The following is a 19,244-nucleotide window of genomic DNA, read 5'->3' on the forward strand; positions in this document are numbered from 1 at the left end:
GCAGCCTGTCTTCACTTCTGAGCTCAGGCAAACCCTCAGACACCCTATAAAACAGATGTGGAATCTTCCAGTTTGTACTTTGCTGGGAGAAAAAAATCATGTATGTGTGAAAGCAACCTTCAAAATTGAGCCATTCGTCATATAGCTGCACTTATCATGAATGATCTTATTGTTATTTATCAGATCCTGTACCAACATTTATAAATTATTTATTTGTGTTTCTGGTGAATACTCTGTGAAAACCAATAAACATTTTATTATGAGGGAAGAAATTACTAAACTTCTATTTCAAGAGAAAAGATTTTTAAAGTGATATGTTCAACTAGGGATTCGGTTTTACTTTTTTCTTATCCCAGGCATCAAGTTTAATGGAATTGTGTATGGATAAATAGCACCACAAACCACAGTGGTAGCAGTAGTGTGTAGGGCTGCAAGTTACTGATAAGTACATGCTCCCTTAAAGTGATGCATAGCCATACATTAGGGAATGCTTACAGTCTATTCCTCAAGGTAATAGACTGTACATCTGAAAATGGCTGAGTAAGTGAGAGAAGTTTAATATTAGAAAATTTGGCTTTAAGGAGAGGGGCATTTCCATATGTTTGTGACACTCATTTTTTATTAACGCATTTATGCCTGACATTTAAACTTTTTGAATTTGAAATATCAGACCTTGGCAATGACCTTGAGCAGTAGGATATAAATAACTCCCACATGCTTAGCGTTCCAATAAAGGAACACTAGACATAAATGGCTTTTAATAACATAAATTCCCCAATTCCTTTTATAAACTGAATACCCTGTTCTGAGTCACTCAGTATACATTATATATGACACAATAATGCAAATAGGGAAGGGGATCAAAGGAAAGCAAACAAAGGAAATGCCATGTGAAACAAAAGCATTGTGTGAACTATGGTTTAGAAGGTAAGAGCTGAAGAACATAGTGTAGTTTCTGAATCATTACCAGGGCTCAGTTATGCTAATGTATGTATATCCATGGGATAAATATTCTATTAATAATATTGTAAGGAATGTAGTAACTGTATGTCTCATTTAAGGTGATTTATCACAAAATTGTGAGTGTTATCACTATGTAAGAATGGCTACTTATACATAAAGGTATTACTCTTGAAATCCCAAGAAGAGTATATTCATCAGCCAAGTAAAGCAGTTTATGAAATAGATTTTTAATCTGTACACAAGTTGGGTATAATTTATTAGGGTAGGTATGCTTTCTAGTTTTCAGATGTACACATTGTGTTAACAGAAGCACTTGGTATACTGAGTTCTCAATTGTTCAGGAGACAGCTGACTTTATATGAAAATAGTTATGAATGCAAAAATGCAGTAACAGTAAAAAATGAACATTGGAAATTCTATAGTGGTAACACAAAGACATTTGAAGTAACTTTTTTCCCATCAAATTGCCCTTGAATTCATAATATTTATTTTCATCAGGAACCCTATGGAATGAACCACATTTGAAGATCAGGGATGTAAAATCGTATTGTACGCATAAAAATAACATGCATTTTCACACTGACTGCTATTGAGAATATGACTTCTTCAGAATAAACTATATGAAACAACTGATGTCTCCCGCAAGACATTTGCCCTGTTGTAGAGGTGCTGTGTCACCTGTGTAACAAGAACCACCAGCCAAGATTGCTGGGACTTCTCTCCATTCCCTAAGGCACCAAATGCCTTCATATACTCTTCTGGGTATAACCCAGATAAAATATAGAAGTTTGTTCACACTAAATTATGAATGACTCTGTGTTTATCTTCTTAATATAGAATGGCATTTAAAAAATAATCAAGTGGGGAAAATGGGGTACCATTACAAATATAAGTGAGCACTACTGGTAGATTGATGAAGGCTATAAAATTAGGTGATGGCTTCATGGGTGTTCAATATAGTATTCTGCTTACTTTGTATATGGCTAAAACTTTTCACTATAAAGGTAGAAATTAACTAAAAAGTGAACACATGTATACACAAATATATATTACATGAGTGTGTGTGTATGTATGTATCTCCGTGTGTGTGTGTTTGTATACTTCAGTAGTAGAATGGGGCTTGTTATAGTTTGGATATTTGTTCCTACAATCTCATGTTGAAATTTGTTCTTTAGTGTTGGAGATGAGACCTAATGGAAGATGTTTAGGTCAAGGGGATTGATTTCTCATGAATACATTAATGCTCTCTCTGGAGGAGAAGAGGGAGTTGTCACTTGTTTTAATTGCCTCAAGAGCTAGTTGGTAAAAGGAGCCTGTTACCTCCCTCTCCTCTCTTTTGCTTCCTCTCTTATCATGTGATCTCCGCATGTGCCAGCTCCCCTTTGTCTTCTGTCATGAGTGAAAGCAGCCTGAATCCTAACCAGAAGCAGATGCTGGTACCATTCTTCTCGTCCAGCCTTCAGAACCATGCATCAAATAAATCTCTTTTTAATAAATTATCCACCCTTGGGTATTCCTTTATAGCGGTACTTCATAGAGTCAGTTTCAATTCCTGAATTAGTCAATGGCAATCTCTATTACTTTGGATAAACTGCACTCTTTCTGAGCTTTAATTTCTTCAACTGTAAAATGTGAATTTATTTCTTCAACAAACGTTACTATATAAAATAAATTATATATGTAAACTCTAAAAGCAGGTCTGATTTTATCTATGCATCTGTATTGTTTTAATGGAAATGACTCATCTACTCAAAGTATTTTCTATCATATATCAGGAAAATATCAAAATATGTGCAGAAATTTGTGATAAATGTGAAGCGTATGAGACTCTTAGTGTTGATGCTAAACAGTCAACATAACCATATACAGTAGCATTAAGATCTTGGCATACAAGAAGTGCTAATATAAGTCGATGCAATTCTCAGTCACCAAAGCTGTATAACAATGATAGGGAGCTGAGACCCTGAGATTGCAAACCAGCCAGTACACGTGACAGAAGATAATGATCATAAAGCCATGTGCTGTATTCTCAATCCCTGACCAGGATCCAATCCCATTTTAGCTTTGCTACCTACCAGTCTACCTTAGTTAAACATATTTGTTGGTCAGACAATGAAAACCAAACACATTCTATTTTATGGCAATTTTACCTGTTTTACTTTAGCTTCCAAGAAACTGTGAAGTGACTTCCTAGTGGATCCCAAACTATTCACTTGCCTCTCCCAAGAAAGAAAACTATGATTTCCATTGATCGCCTTGTCTTTAATCATCACTTCAGTTGTCTCTAATTATCCTATTTTGCATTATACTTGCCTTGTAAAGTTGTTTCGAATTATTTTGCTTAGGAGAAAATGGGGTTTGAATAAAAATTATTACCTTCAAAACTACACAACATATTTGAAATGGAAAATGAGTGAAACTTCACATTTTGCAGAATTGTTAAGCAGAGAAACATCCTATGTATTATGAAATTGTGTTAAGGTGAGAATATTAGTGAGGTACTGAGATGCTGTATTGTTTGCTAAGGCTGCCTTTACAAAGTACAGGCATACCTCATTTTCTTGCACTTTGCTTCATTGCACTTCACAAATACTGCAGTTTTTAGAAATTAAAGTTTTGTGGCAACCTTGTGCAGAGCAAGCCTGCTTGTGCCATTTTTTCAACACCATGTGCTCACTTTGTATGTATGCATGTTGCTTTTTAGACCTAATACTATCACATGTTTAATAGACTATAGTATGGCGTAAACAGAACTTTTATATGCACCAGAAAACCAAGACATTTGTGTGACTCCATTTATAGCAATATTTTATTTTTTTGGTGATCTGGAACTGAACCCTGAACATCTTCAAGGTATGTCTGCACCACAAATTGAGTGAGTTAAACAACAGAAATTTGCTGTCTCGCAATTCTAGAGATTAGAAATTCAAGATCAACGTTTTAGAAGGGCTGTGCTTTGTCTGAAGGAGGGAAAGATGTGTTTCAGGGCTCTTTTCTGGCTTCTGATAGTTTATTGAATGATGGTAACATAACTATTATCTTCACATGGCATTCTCCTGTGTGAGAATCTGTGTCCAAACTCTGCCTTTTGTAAGGACTCCACTCATGTCAGATTAGGAGCCCATCTTACTCTAGAATGAGCTCATCATAACTAATTATATCTGATTCTATTTCCAAATAAGTTCATATTCTGAATTACTAGAAGTTAGAACTTTAACCTATTAATTTGGGTGGGAGGGAACAAATCAATCAATAACAGATGCAACAGCATGCATTCCATAATTTCACTTAGACTTAGGATTCCAGTATCATTATTTGAATTTAGGATTCAAAGATACTAGAAATATTCTTTCTTTCTTTATTTTAATAAAAGAATTTTAATATCTCTGTATTGAAAGTACAAAAATTAAAGTCAATTTTTTTTTTTTTTTTTCTTGAGACGGAGTCTCATTCTGTCACCCAGACTGGAGTGCAGTGGCGCAATCTCCGCTCACTGCAAACACCATCTCCCAGATTCAAGCGAATCTCCCTCCTCAGCCTTCCCAGTAGCTGGGACTACAGGCGCGTGCCACCACAACCAGCTAATTTTTTGTATCTTTAGTAGAGACGGAGTTTCACCATGTTTCCATCTCCCGGCCTCGTGATCTTCCCGCCTCCGCCTCCCAAAGTGCTGGGATTACAGGCCTGAGTCACCGCACCCGGCCTAAAATGTTAATGTTTATTTAAAACAGATGTGAAACAGAAGTTGCTACTTTGATTCTTTTCATTTTATTGACCCTAAGTGTTATTTAGAAAGTCATTGATTTAATTAGCTTTTTTTCTCTGCATAAATCTGGGGAATATCATTTATTTTTACCGAAGTCTATTTTATTTTTTAATAATTTTGTTTTGTATAAGTAACTACTTCCTACCGAAAATAAGCTAAGCCAAATGATAAATTAAGTGTTTTACATTTGACTACTACATCTTTAAGGTTTAAATATCACCAGAGAATTTATCTGTATCTTGTGTACACAAGATGGCATTGATGTTTACCTAGCTTTGTCACTGTTAAAGGCTACAGTTACATAAAAGGATTTTGCAGTAAATAAGCTACCAATGTGTTTCTTAACACATAATTCTGCCCTAGAAAATTAAAGTTGTTTACTATACATGCTTTTAATAGTTAAATAAAATTACAGTAAAACTTTAATATAAAATCTATATGCTGAGAAATTCATGCATGTCATTTCATTTAATCCTAATGACAATCCCACAAAAATATTATTATTATCACAAATTAACAGATGATCCAAGACCAAAAAGAAAAGGAAGTCCTAGCTCTTTCAAGAGATCCCAAGTTCTAAAGCCTATGTGTTTAACACAACCCTACGTTATTACTATTAATAAGCAGATTCCTTCAAAGAAGAATTCATACATGAGAAAAAAAATCCATAGAGAGGCAGAAGTTTCTATTTCCCATGATAAAGAGTTATCTATGTTTAATTATTTTTAATAACTGAAAGATTAAGTATTTAAAGGAGAAAAATACCCCCAATCCCTCCATTTTATCGAAGTTATTTAAATAAACCTAAAACTAGAGTACTACTAGATGGGGAATGGAGGAGTGGGTCTCAGAAACTTTAATCTGAAGCATCTCAAATAGATACTGACATCTGAAAGTACCCATTCCTTTCCCCCTACCCTACAGATAATAGGTGAGGTGCCTGGACCTCGGGGAGGCAGAATGGAGAAGGTAAGTTTTGCGCAGTTCTACAACAAACCACAATGATTGAAACCAATCTGCCTGGAAAAGCCTGTTGAGGGTTACTGTTCTGATCCTTGTTTGAAAGGTGATATAATAACAGGTAGAGTCAAAGAGGACAAGAGTGATGTAGAATGCTCTGTGAGGAGTTAGCTGAAATATATCTATTTTTTCTTGATATAGAAGAAGAAAATTATCCTAATATTATATAAAACACTAGAAATAATTATGAGAATAATTGATCCCACACTATAGGATTAGCATAAACAGAAACATGTACTTTATATAAAGATGAATACATTAGATTGTTTTCTATTAAATTGTAATAATGTGATGTGATGCAGATCTTCAACTTTTTCTAGTGCTAATTTTATGTCATCCTTTGGATCCTCTAAATCTTATATTACTTTCATTACAATAGTTGTCTCTTGTACTGTGCCTTAGCAATCTTGTATCGAAAATAGCCCAAAGTGGTTCTCCCTCACGAATTTATACTGATCAATCTATTTTAGTTCCTGCAGTTTCATGTAAAGCTGAAATTTAGAAGAGTTTTAGCCAAAAATTCCCCTAGGAGACATCTGTTTTACCTTTCTTTTAAATTAAGTGGTATATTAAGAAACTAATTTTTAGCAGAAAGTTAGCACCTAAACAACATTCTCTCTAACACTCTCTATACACAAAAGTTACTAATTTATTTACTTCCTTTTATGTCAAACACCTTTCTACATCCCCAACAAGGATTTAGCTGTATAATCATTTATTGCACATTCACATATAAAATATGTATTGGTAATAGTAAGAATGATCACAATTATGAACAGCTCTAATTTTCATTATAACACTTGAATAAAGACAGTGTAATACATGGGTGTTTGTGTGTGAGGGTGTGCATGTGTGCACGTGATTTTTAATCCAGGGGTTCCTGAACCCCAGGCCATGACCAGTACAGGCCGCACAGCACGAGGTGAGAGGCAGGTGAGCAAGCGTTACCACCTGAGCTCTGCCTCCTGTTAGATCAATGGTGGCATTAAATTCTCACAGGAGGGTGAACCCTATGGAGAACTGTGCATGTGAGGGATCTAGGCTGAGTGCTTCTTATGAGAATCTAACTAATGCCTGATGATCTGAGGTAGAAAAGTTTCATCTTAAAACCATCCTTGCACCTCTGTCCCTAGAAAAATTGTCTTCCTTGAAACCAGTCACTGGTGCCAACAGGGTTGGGGACCACTGTTCTAATCTATACTTTAATGGTGGTTAACATTTGAAGTTTTCTAATGACTTACACACTGTTCCAGTGTGGTGTATTAAAAATGTCTCCATGTGGCCATATGGTCTTCACTAGAATATTTGCTAATCACTATAAACAGTTAGCAATATTTTTAATTGGAGAAATGTATGAAATTCTATTTATGTGGATTAGTTAAGAAGATTCTATAGGCACCTGTGCTGTAATAAAAAATCTCATAAGATCTCATTAGTAGCCTGTACCTTCAGACTATGGCTCTCGGCCTGGGTTTTAGATTTGGTTTTGTGTCCTTGCAATTAAAATAAGAGTCTGATGGATCATAAAATAAATGTTACCTGCTATTAAATATTGTTGCAACTGCCTAAGTGAACTTCCCTGCAAAATGCTTTTTGGAGGGTTTACAAGGCAAACAACGGAAACTTTATTAGAATTATAAAAATATATTTTATGATGGCCGATTGTCTCTTTAAAAGCATTCTCATCAAAAAATATTTTAATTGGAAGAAGAATAAAAGCTAAGAATGGAATCTCACTAAAACAGGCTACCTGATTAGTGGAGATAGAATAGAGACTTTTAAACATCACCTAAAAGTACTCTGAAGAAGCCATTAAGTTTAAAAAGTCAAAAACTATAATTACAAAAGTCAAACTGACTTACTTTATTTTCCAACAATAGTTGCAATAGCATATGAATCTGACACTGTTTTGAGCATTTTATTTGTATTATTACATTTGATTTTCCTAACAAAGCCATAGTTTATGTCATGTTTCAAATTGAGCAAAAATTTGTGCAAACATAAATAGGTTATTATAGACACTGAATACACTTAAAATTACATTTTGATTTTATGTCACATCTAAAATATTTCCCACTATAATTATCTTTAGCTTTCATCTTAATTATATGCATTTAAGGACAAGGAAATTATAACTCCCATTGATGTGCCATTTCAATATTGTTGGACCCTTATCTCCAGTCATTTTCTCTTCTTTTTAACTAACAGATGATGCATCAGTGACTATCTCAGGAAACCAAACATTTTTGTGTTTGGTTTTATAATAGACTTAGAAACACAGCACCCCAAAAATGGCTTGTGATTATAAGACAGAATACATAAATGCCCTCACAACTATTGCTATATGCTATTTAGCTGGCGTTTACAAGTTTAAACCAGTTTACAAGTTCTTAAATGATCTCAGTGCTTTTGTTTTGCTACATCTTCTAGAAATTGGCATTATAATTGAGATATTGTCTAGTGTTCACAGCATAAACAGGGTGCCTCAAGGTTTATTAAATATGCAATCCCTTCATTACTCAAACACAAGAATATTGTTTTTCCATTTTTGTTTAGGATCTCTCTTTTTTTGTTAATTGATACCTTTTATTTAACTTTTTAAAATTCATCACCCTATATAGAAAAGTATATTAGGCAGTCTCTTTGTATTTGTCCTTTACTTTCAGGAGTGGAACAAAAAAAGGTTTCATTTGGTCTTTCCATTGTCAAAGATGTTATCTCCACTAAGATGTGAGAACACGACACTTTACAGATAACTTGGACAGCTGGAGGGCAAAACTTGAGCATGTTTAGAATTTACCTAAAATCTGGTGTTCTTCCTCTTAACTTTCTTTATTGACTAGACTTAAAATGGCAAAAAGGAAAAATAAAAACGAAAAAGAAAAGCACTTTTGGAAATCATCTGAAACAAAGCCATGTAAGTAAACAAATAGCATTTCCCTTGAAATGAAATTTAGTAAAGAAAGACTGTAATTGCTCTGAAGTCTATCATGCAAATAGTATACATATCAGCTTTAAAGTATAATTGGTTACAATATTTACATGAAAACATAAATTGGTTGGGCACAGTGCCTCATGCCTAGAATGCCAGCACTTTGAGAGGCCAAAGTGGGCAGATTGCTTGAGCCCAGCAGTTTGACACCAGCCTGGGTAATAGGACAAAACTCTGTCCATACAAAAATAAAAATATTAGCCAGGTGTTACGTTGCATGCCTGTAGTCACAGTTGCCCAGGAGACTGAGGTGGGAGAATCGCTTGAGCCCAGAAGGTCAGGCTGTACTGAGCTGTGAGCACACCACAACACTCCAGTCTGGGTAACAGAGTTAAGACCCTCTCTCAAAAATAAAAAGAGAGAGAGAGAGAGAGAAAATATATATAAAGACACAAGCAAAAGAGAATAAACATGAGAAAGAAAGAGATGATAGTTTGAGCATGATGAAAAAAAGATCCCTAATTGTCAGGGAAATAATAAACAAACCATTTATTTAAATTTTCCAAATTTATTAAACAGTAGTTATGGCTAAAGTGATTAGACACTGTAAAGGAATTGATAAATAAAATATCTAAACATGGAGCCTTGCTTGAATTAGATTAGTCTACAATAAATATTACTGTGCTATTATTAAATATCCTCCTTTCTCTTGCTTATAATGTAAGGCACATGATAAGAGCTGCAAGAATGTGCTGAAAGAATGTGCTGAAAGAATGAGAGTCTTCTCTGCAGCTTGTGTTTCTCAATCTTGTTAAGATCACTATCCCTGCAAAATTCATTTCTTTCACTGATACAGGCCCATGATGTGTAGGACAGTTTTGCCATCAAGATATTTCTTATCTCCCTGTGTCTGTCAAATCAATACCTTTTTTGGAAGTGATTTACAATGGAAAATATAATTATGATTATTACTAAATAAATTTTCTGAAATTTTTGCTTTCATATTATTTTGAAAGCAAAAGAGAAAGGAATAAAATAGGGACTCAATTATCTATGTTCACACTCCAAGCTTTTGGGGTGGCAATATCAGACACAATGAACCAAGCTAAAATCCCAACTCCCAATATCACCATTCTTACTAAATTCTTTAGCTCTGAAAACTGCCTTGATTTTTCTGAGCTTTACACTTTTTTCACATAAATAGTGGATAAATCCTGCATTGAATCTTTGGAAAAAGTTCAAATCAGTCCTCTTATAGAAATCTTCTAAAGACTTTAGCCTCTGAGAATAAAAGCGTCCCTCAATTATAATGTCATCTTCTCTTCATGTGTGTATTTATGTATTTATGTATGTATGTATGTATTTTTATAAATATAACATTTTAATTCATTTATTTATTCATTTATTTATTTTATTATTATTATTTTTTTTGAGATGGAGTTTCACTCTTTTTGCCCAGGCTGGAGTGCTATGGTGCGATCCCAGCTCACTGCAACCTCTGCTCCCAGGTTCAAGTGATTCTCCTGCCTCATCCTCCCAAGTAGCTGGGATTACAGGCACCTGCCATCTTGCCTGGCTAATTTTTTGTATTTTTAGTAGACATGGGGTTTCACCATGTTGGCCAGGATGGATCTCTTGACCTCATGATCCACCCGCCTCGGCCTCCCAAAGTGCTGGATTACAGGTGTGAGCCGCCGCGCCCAGCCTTCATGTGTTATTTATAAAGGTGCTAGTGGTAGCAGTGGTAGTAGGGTGGTACTGATGGTGGTAAGTCTGGTGTGTTTTCTGAGGGCAGTTCATTCCTGTGGCTGAGAAGATGAATGGCATCAAAAAGTCCTTGACTAAGTGCGAGACTTACAATACCTTGTGAAATAAATGAATCATAGGAATTTGTCCTCTCTCTTAACAGATAAAGAAACCAAGGCCCAGGGAGAGGCAGAGGCTTACCAAGGTTACAAAAAGAGATAATTTTTTAGTGAGACCTAAAGTCCAGCTCTCCTGATTCCTCAGATGTGCATGTGTAATCTTAAATATTTTTCTTTTCTATGGGTACATGTAGTACTTTAGATGATCCATATACTAATATGACAAATACTTTATTTCACTTTATTAATCCTGGATAATAAATATATGAACTTTTATCCACTTTGACCATGGAAGTCCATCTATATTTGGCTGACTCCTTAATGCTTTTAATGCTGGTGTAAAAATTAACACCAGCAATATGCCAATTAGCTAAAGTTAAATACAGGTAGATACAATGCAAGAACAAAGATCAAAGCAGAATTTTTTCTGTGATTCATCTATGAAGCTTAGGCAGAATAGAAATGTATATTTGAAATTCATGTTTGTTCTTCTGCTAAATTTTAAAGATATATTCATTATATTTCACATTTTTTCTCTAATCCTTATTTTAAAGCATAAAAACATCAAAATTCCCCTGCGCAATACATGCCAGTCCAGGAAATGCTAACATCTAACGTCTCTGTAAATAAAATCCCAACACACTCACATATATTTTTAATTCTCATTAATTTTTCTTGAACATTGCTTCTTTAAACAAGACTAAGTAGAAAGCTACACATCATTCTTTTTATAGGTTAATATTACTTTAGAAGTATATTTTTGAGATCAAAGTAGATGTTTTCCATCAAAAAGTTCAGAATTGTACCTGGAGATCACCAGTTGTTACACTGTGATGAGGCATACTTTTTGCTGTGATTTAATTACATGACAGAACAGATTTGAAATCAGAAAAAATTGAAAAAAGACTATTGCTATAACAATGAGATTCTTGTATGTTTGACCATTTTTCTCTTTAGACTGTAATTCACACTTATTTTAGAAAAATATAGAAAAGTATAAAATCTAAAGGCATCTACAATCATCTATCCAAATAAAACTTTATTTTTATATGAATATATATTTTATTTTCTGGAGACAGAGATATTATGTTTCTGTGTAAATTTGTGTGTGTGTAGGTGCATGTGTATGGAGATGTATATGTATGTATATGTATACATGTAAAGGTATGTATATGTACACATGTTTACATAACTATAACATATACAAAAATATGCCTAATTATATTCATATCTATATAAGTGTTGTGGTTTATATACACAATTACTGATATATTTGTTTATGACCATTTGTCCATTTCTTTAAATCCTCTTTGAAAACACTCTTAAAAAATATTATATTTAGGGGGTAATAAGAGCAGTTTGTTATATAGACATATTGTTAGTGGTAAATTCTGAGCTTTTAGTGCATCCATGACCGGAATAGTGTACAGTGTACACAACAGATAATTTCTCATCCCTCACTCCTCTCCTAGCTCCCACTTTTGGGAGTCTCCAATATCTGTTATACCACTCTGTTATGTCCATGTGTACACAGTGAAAACACACTTTTTTATAGCTGTGGAATATTCTATTGTTGGATATATCTTATTTTTAATCATTTGTCATTAAAGGAGATTTTATCTTTTCTAGTGTTTCTGTATTTAACATTTGGAGTAATAATTCTGCAATAATTTTAAATAATCTCTTTTTGCTCCCTTAGCATGGATTTCTTTAAATAGACTTATACCTCTTTGTTAGTAATTATTTTAAGGCTCTTGATACAAATTACCAAGACACTTTCTGTTAACCGCATGAGCAGTGTATTCTCCCAATAGCAGCCAGAGTGAGTTTTAAAAAGGAAAACCATGTTATCTCCCGGCTTAAATTTCATTCATTCACTGGATTTTCATTGCTCTCAGAAGTAAGTAGAGACCATTCTTCCCTTCATTCATTATTCTTCGGGCACTCTGACATTCTGCAAACACAAAAGCACAGAGAATGTATATTTCTTTTATTTTGCTTTTAGCTCCCTCCACCCCAATAAATTTAAGCACATAATTTCATGCTTCTTTTCTCTTATGCTGGAATCTACTGGATCACCAGAATAAAACATTGTTAGATACAACTACAGAAGGCAAATGAGAAAACAATAAAATGTTTCACAAATATAAAGAGATGATTTTCCTCTTAAAAGCTGTATGCCCATTAGGTACTCCATTTGTCCTTAATGTCTTTGTGGACTAGGTGGAAAGGAGATCTTATACTTTTCCTGTAATTATGTGATAGGGTCGGGGAGAAAGTTAAATGCTCAAATAGATACATTTCCAAAGCCATGGAATAGCCTTCTTATTGCATGTCTGATCATGTCTTCTATATTTTAGGGCTTTGCCATCAGCTCTTCTATCTTCACGAATTAATCTTTACATGAATATTTGCATAATTTTGTAGTATAAGTCCTTGAGTTGTTTTCTTAAATGTAATCTTTTCAAAAAGGCTTTTCCTAACTATAATATTTAAGGTCTAAATTCATTATTTTCCTTTATATGTTCTACCCTATTTTTTTCTTTAACACTAGGACCCCCTAATATATTATGCAATTTAAATATTTATTATGATTTCTTTGTTGCTAGATATGACTTTCTAATTTATGTCTTTTTGTTCAATAAAATATCTCAGTGTAAAGTATCTCTTACATGTCAGGCACATAATAGTTGTTCAATATGATGGTACTGAATGAATAAGTATTTAATGAGTGATTAAAGAAATCGGCTTTCTTTAGGCCACTGTATTAGTCAATTCTCTCATTTCTATAAAGAACTTCCTGAGACTAATTTATAAAGAAAAACGGTTTAATTTGCTCACAGTTCTGCAGTTTGTATAGGAAGCATGGCTGGGGACACCTCAGGAAACTTATAGTGATGGTGGAAGGTGAAGAGGAAAGAGGCATATTTTGTGGGGCCAGAGCGGGAAAAAGAGAGAGAGAGCAGGGAGGTGCTACACACTTTTAAACAACCAGATCTCCTGAGAACTCACTCACTACCAGGAGAATGGCAAAGGGGAAGTCTGCCTCCATGATCCTGTCAGCTTCCACCACGCCTCTCTTCCAACACTGGAGATTACAATTTGACATGAGATTTGGGTGGGAACGCAAATCCAAACCATATCAGCCACCCACTAGGAAATCACTAATAACTAATTATTGTGACATTCTGAATGATCCTGAAGACAAATCTGGAGAGGAATTTATAATAATACTCCATGGCCTCTAAGAAGAAAACTTGAAAGCTTTGATAGTCCAGTAAACTGTTAAGTTATGCTGCCATCTGGTAAATTAAAAATGGGGAATTCTTGGTATGCAAACAGGCTAGTAAAGAGAGCTTTTCTTCACAGGAGGGTAGTGGGAAGTAAAATGTGTAATATATTCAGTTTGAACATCTCTTTGATTTATTCATACAGAACCTGAGGCTTTTGGACAAGCAAGAAAGCCTGTAACATGAATATCCATAGGTATTGAACATTATGAGATACTTTAGTTTGTGGTCTTAAAAAAAAAAATCTCAATATAACATGCATATACACACACATATACAAACATATACTGCATGCATGTAAATATACAGACTTTCCATGCCCAGGATTATTTCCCAAAATAATTGACCTTAAACAGGCACACACAGTTTACAGTTTTAAGTTTATAAACTTTAAGGTTATACAGTTTTAAGGTTATACATTTTACCTGTAAGCAGAAATAACATTCATTCAGCAATTGTTATATCAATATTGTAAAATCTCTTTCGTGTTGTTGTTAAGGCCATGAAATTGTCTATTCTATGAACAACTGTCAACTGGCTTATGATGACTATTTTGGAAATGTGGAGAAGATAAGCATTTTGATTAATCTATGCCACCACTAGCTCATGCTGATATTTATAATGTGTTAGTTGAAATATTGATCTTAAAGGCACTGCTGGTAAGTCTCAGAAGGAAGTGAGTAGCATAAGAAAAAGCCTATATCATCGTAGAAAATATGCAAAGTGTCCTAAACAGGATGTTGGTAGAAATGTGAACATTAAAATCACTGTTGGTGAAGGATCAGAAGGAAATGGGAAATGTTAGTGAAGTGGAGAAAAGGTGACCCTCATGGCAAAAAGTTTAGCTGAATTGGTTTATATAGTTATGTAGAAAGCAGAACTTTAGAACTTTTAAGCAATGAACTTGAATATGTAACTAAGTGTCTGGTTTCTTTTTGTAACTGAATGAAATCGAAGAGGAAACCTAAATTGAAGGAAGAACTAGTAAACAAATCAAACTAGATCTTGACACTTAGGGTGCATTCTCAGCCCACTTATATTGCAAACTGGCTAAAGTTAGTAGATTTATTGTCAGTAATGTGTTCTATGGAGAGAAGGAAGGCCATCTGTGTGACTGAACAAACTTTCGCAAGTGCTGAAAGGATTAGACATGCAGCTTATATATCTCCTCAGATGTCTCAACAGAATCATAGTTCATGGAGAAGTTTATTCTGTAATGTTATAAAGTCACATGACACACGCAAAGGACCAATGAGAATTTCAAGAAGGTTTTCAAAGAAGAAGTAATGCTAGATTGAACTGATAAGAGACTGGGGTGAGACAAAACGAAAGAATACCAGCTGACTAGTAAAATTCTGCAAGTAGTAAAAGAGATAATAATCTATTCAGCTGTAAACATATACTACTATTTAAGAACAAGAAAACATGTGAAGAGAGAGGACACTTAAGAATAGAGGCTGGAGTACTGGGCACTAAAAGTTGAGCCATAGTTTTGGTGGATGGAGCTTCAGATGACAGATGATTATTTCCAGGATTTGAATCCTAATGAAATTTGCCCAGTTGGATTTCAAAATTTTACAGGGCCATTGACACTTTTCTTGTTTTTATTTTCTCTTTTTGGAGGGAGATAATTTTATACTGTTATCCTATGCCTTTCCTGTCATATTTTGGGTCTATATAACTTGTTTTCTAGTTTCACAGGTCCACAAATACAAATATTGCCCCAGGGTAAATGAAATTGATAGTCTTACCCATGCCTGATTTAGATTACTCTAAATGATGACTTGGGACTTTTGTAGTTGTAATACTTAGATGAGATTTTGGACTTTTAAGTTGATATTGTAATGAGTTGGAACTTTTGGAGATGTGTGGACAGGGTTAATGCATTTTGCATGTGGGATAGACATGAATCTCTGTGGACCACAGTGTGAAGTGTTGTAAAATAAGTAATTGTTGGCAAAGATATCTACATCCTCATCTCTGGCACTTGTTGATGTTAACTTATATGAAAAGAAAGGAATTTTGTAAATATAAATAATGTGTATTTTGCAATGAAGATATTATTCTGGATGATCTGTGTAGTTTATACCTTTAATCATAAGTGTCTGTATGAGAGGGAACCAGAGAGAGGGAGATTTAACTACAGAAGAGGTGCAGGTGATGTGAAGATGTTATGCTGCTGGGCTTGAGGATGAGAGAAATGGCCATGGAGCAAGGAATGCAAGAGATACAGCTCTAGATGTGGAAAAGGAAAAAAAGCAGATTTTCCTTTTTTAAAGATTTTCCTTTTTGAAGAAAGTAGAACCCTGTTAACACCTTAGTTTTAGCCCAGCAAGATGCACTTTGGACTTCTGCCCTCACATAGTGTAGAAAAATAAAAGTGTGTTGTTTTAAGTCACTAAGTTTGTGGTAATTTGTTACATCAGCAACAGGAAACTAATACATTTTCTGTTGTATATTCTGATCATATAACAAATAAATGTCAGAATCTAATCATTGCTATAAAGGAAGTTACAAAATATTTGAAGAGTTTATACATGAATATATATGTAACAGGACCAAAGAGGCCAAAAACTTGGTAGAGATGATAAGTGATATACACAGAACTTGAAGATGATGATAGCTGTCGACAGCCAATATTTAGCATCTAGCATATGGACATGCATTGCCTTATGTAATTTTACATAAAACTTTCATAACAAATTTTCAGAAAGACTCCAATTACCCTTACTCTTCAGGTGAAGGAAGTGAGCTAAGAGAAATTAGATAACTTTGCAGGTCACATAGCCGGTAATAGAAGTTGAGATTTCAGTCTACATGTATGTTTCCAGAGACAAGGCTATAAAATCTCATAACTTCTGCTAGGATCCAGAATGATTAAAAATAGCTTCCTGATCGGGGTGGAAACTTAATAGGTCTTAACATTTATTATGATTTCTCTTTGAGGAAGAAGGAGGAAAATAACAAATCTGGGCAGTGATATGGAAGCAGATTTTTCATCTCTTTATTTTAGCAGTAACCAGAGTATCTTCTTTCCGCTTGTATCCTCAAGCTTTAGCAAAGGAAGTGAATTTGAGGTTTATGTATAAATATCATCATATTTCATGCGCTAACCGTGATTTGGAATGAGAACAAAATGAATCTGAAAGGTATTAGGCTCTGAGATGATCTCGATCATACCATCTGGATACTACTAAGGAGACTTGAGTTTGGAAGGAAATTTCTTTCTCTAATTTTCATAGCAAGAAAGTAAAGAGAAAAATGATTTTTCTCTGTCCAAACTCCTGAATCCTCATTTCAGAGCCTAAAGGATTCATTATCCTGTAATGCCATCTGAATTGTCACATCTTGTGCATAATATTTCCCAAGGCAGATAGAAATATTGGTGAAGACACCCATAAAATAATTAGAGTTAATAATAAACACACATTTTTCATAAGATACTATTGCAATAATTAGCAAAAGACAAGCTATAATAGAGCTCATAAAAGAAAATAAATGATAAAGTATTGAAAGCCAAAACTTGGTCCAATGCTTTAGCGATTTGTTTTCATTTTTAGCAAAAAGAAGAAATTTCTCCAGATGGAACACTCAGAAGGATTAGCAACTAACACCTCCTAACTCTGGTCTGTTCACTAGCAGAAGATGAATTGCTTCCTCTTCCTCAAGGGGAAAAATGAATCAGGCTATTTGGCATTAGCAAGACTGTGAATCAAAATTTTAAAAATCAGAAATTGTGGCCAGACATAATGGCTCATGGCTGTAATACCAGCTACTCGAGTGACTGAGGTGGAAGTATTGCTTCAGGCCAGGATTTTGAAACCAGTCTGGGTAAAATAGTGACACTCCCCATCTCTAAAAAAGAAAAATGAAAATAAACAAACAAACAAACAAACAAACAAAGCTTGGCATGGAGGAGCATGCCTGTAGTCCCAGCTACTTGGGATGCTGAGGCAGGAAGGTCAGTTGAGCCCAAGAGTTCCAGAATACAGTGAGCTATGATCATGCCACTGTATGCCAGCCTGGGCAACAAAGAAAGACTGTGTCTCTTAAAAGCAAAACAAAACAAACAAAAAAGTGAAAACAAAACTGGGGCAAAAAAGCACTTACATTATCATTTTATTATCTGTCTCTGTATTCATTTGGCAAAATAAGTAAAAGGCCAGTTGAGACTAATATCAATCAAAGAATAAAGGGAAAATTTTGTGTCTTGTGCAATGGTTAACTGTGAGAACATAATCCCATGCTTCCCACCACAGATAAATATACATTCATAAACACTGAAAAAACGTTCTGCAATTATTGAGGGCAGAACAATTTTAATATATATAATATATAATAATATATATTATGTTTAATGTATATACAATATTATATACATGTTTAATGTTATATATATAATATTTAATATATAATACTACATATTATTATATATTATATATATTAAACATGCATTGGAAAACAATTTTTTTCTCTAAAAATAAGGTGAATCCATATGTAAGAAATAGTTGTGATTTTCTCAGGCATAGATGTCTCAGATTCCAGCAAAGAGGAAAATGTTGTTAGGAGAGCTGCAATTTTCACCAACCCAGCCAATTCTTGCTTCTCAGTTTTGCTATTAAAACTTAGATATTATCTGCAGTTATTATGCTATTGAGTGATAGCACCGTGTTCTTGGCTTTTATGCTGCAGAATCGTATTCGTGCTATTCAGCCAAAACACCCATGACCTTTGTTTCAGTCAATAGTGATGAATTCCCCTGAGTTTACCACCCAGCCTAGCAACACATTTGGTTGCCCAAAAATGAGAAGATAGAAGCACTTTTCTTCCATCAGTTTTGAGTGATCCTGAACATTTTCGAATCTTTTAGGAAACTAATAAGTGATATTACTTTGCAAAGCCCACATATCAATGTGCAGATCTGTTTAAGAGAGGTGTGACATTTTCTAGACATTGAAGATAGCATGATGAGAAAGACTTCAGAATCGTAAATTAATAAAGTTTAAGCAGATGGGAAATTTCAGGTATTAAATAAGTGATTCCACAAATAATGATATAAATGAAACGTGATTGAATTATTTAGGCCAAAACATGGTCACCATCTCATGATGTTTTCTTTGAAAAGGTCCATAGGATGGCAGTTGTGGAGGCCCCCACTAATGCTATTTTGAAAAATGGAAATAAAATTATTACTCATTTCTACCTTAATTGTTTATGTGACCTTTCATGTCCTGAACTGTAGAGTGAAAACAGTATGGGATTTCTTGTTTTGTCCCCCAAATTCAGATAATATTTAAGAAGAGAAATTACATTGTATTTTTTTTTTTTTTTTACTTTTCCCAATGTGCCTAGCATACGTCTGACCACTTGCAGGCATCATGGAAAGCTTATCATTTAAGAATTTCTTC

Source organism: Colobus angolensis, unplaced genomic scaffold (genome assembly GCF_000951035.1).
Source record: "Colobus angolensis palliatus isolate OR3802 unplaced genomic scaffold, Cang.pa_1.0 Scaffold290, whole genome shotgun sequence".
NCBI classification, from domain to species: Eukaryota; Metazoa; Chordata; class Mammalia; order Primates; family Cercopithecidae; genus Colobus; species Colobus angolensis.